This window comes from Mandrillus leucophaeus, unplaced genomic scaffold (genome assembly GCF_000951045.1).
Source record: "Mandrillus leucophaeus isolate KB7577 unplaced genomic scaffold, Mleu.le_1.0 Scaffold356, whole genome shotgun sequence".
Taxonomy (NCBI): Eukaryota; Metazoa; Chordata; class Mammalia; order Primates; family Cercopithecidae; genus Mandrillus; species Mandrillus leucophaeus.
Window position 1 is genome coordinate 2,035,802 of NW_012103765.1, and position 1,437 is coordinate 2,037,238.

Here is a 1,437-nt window from a genome sequence, read left to right on the forward strand (position 1 = left end):
TACAACAAACTAAAAATATTATTTGTCTGTGTAAAAGTAATTTTAATCACGAACCTTAAATCGAACTGTTTACAATGTATGCCTGTTTACTCTGCAACACAATAAGGATTATGTGTTCCATAAAAAGTCAGATAAACTGTGTTGAAAGTTTTATTTTATCACGACAGTAAACTCTGTTCACATAATCTACATATTGCTTTGGAATCATGAGTCATCTGCTCACAACCTAGAATAATAACGATCATGGCGATGTACAGCACGTGGTTGATAAAGTTTTTCATCTGTACCTTGAATATACCATGAGTCCACTGATGATCATAAACCTCTACCATTTTGTTCCATTTAGTAAAAGTTACATTTTCTCGACTAACACAAACTATTTCTTGCATAGTAAATGTCCTAATTCATAAGGTCGATAGGATGTATAAAAGCAAATGAATAATACATGTAAATACAAGTTTGTCATCATCATATAGATTCTTATTTTGTGTAATTAATAAAAGTTCTACTTTGACCAGAGCCCCCAAAAATTGTATCATATAATCTGTAGTTTATACACTAGGAGATTAGTTTAAAAACGCAAAATGAAGTGGGCTATCATTTGTAATTAAACACATATAAAGCACTTGTTCGTAAATTATTTTCTTAGTGTATAAAGTAAAGCAAATATAAGGGTATCCACAGAACAATAAGACTCTCATCTAGTTAGTTTATGGCATGTTTTCTTGAAAGGAAGGAAAAGAAACAGATTTGGAACTATTATACCGAGGACTGAACATGACCACAATACACATTGGGAATGTACTGTGCGTATGCCTATTATTCAAAATGTCTACAGCTGCTCCCGCAAAAAGTTTGAGGGAAACAGGCAATTATATGGTTTGTGGAAGTCAGAATTTTTAGAACTTAAAAAAAAATTTTAGGTATTATCTAGGAACATTATGTTATCAAATTCTGGGAATACCATCTCCCTTCATTGTATGTGACTGGCACATCTGAGTGATACATAAAATACAATGAAAATGGTGCCCCCTGCAGCATGAAATTAGCAATATCACATCCACCTCTCATTTGGAAACTCAGACCCACAGAGAGGAATCCTCCGTCCTGACAGTTCCAGATGCCTAGGCTTGATGTAGGAAGGGTAAGTCCATGAAAAGTTGGTGTTGACAAGTCGTCCATGTCATCTGAAATTCCACAAGTATGATCTTGTATCTGTGTTGAAGACTTGTTCATTTAGAATTGAATTTCTTTTCCCCATTATTTATTTGTTCAGTGTTCGAGAAATAAAGAAGAAAGTTAGTTTTGGTAGAGGAAATAAGTAGGATCTCCCAGGTCTTAGTAGCTGCTCTTTGGATTTTTAAATCTACCCCTAAAACTGAAGTATTTGGTTTCTTCTTATGGTGTATGAAGAAACATCCAATGTGTATGAAATAC